Here is a 425-nt window from a genome sequence, read left to right on the forward strand (position 1 = left end):
AGTGAAATATAAACCTCTTTTTGTATTAAAGCGAATGCTCCAAATTGTTAGTGCTGAAATAAAAGTGATTGGAAAGAAGATACTGAAAGACTAGTGAAAAAGGTCGCATGTTCAAACGATAATTTATTGAAATAGTTACGTGTTCAACTAAAATGTTCAAGCGACACTGCTGAATTGGACAATGTAAACGTTTTGAAAAGGTAATGACGGCACGGGCGTGAAAACAAACTCAAAATACACGGATTACAATAATCGTTGCATTATATTCCTTTCAACATACACAAAGATCGGGACTGGAAAGAATATAAGGAAGATTGCGAAGAATTGAAAAAAGAAAGACAAAGAAAATTTCTTTTATCATTCTTTATTCTCAGTTTCACTCCTTTCCTTCGCCTTTTTAATTCCCATTTTTTCCCTTAATACTC

Source organism: Penaeus monodon, chromosome 15 (genome assembly GCF_015228065.2).
Source record: "Penaeus monodon isolate SGIC_2016 chromosome 15, NSTDA_Pmon_1, whole genome shotgun sequence".
Classification (NCBI taxonomy): Eukaryota; Metazoa; Arthropoda; class Malacostraca; order Decapoda; family Penaeidae; genus Penaeus; species Penaeus monodon.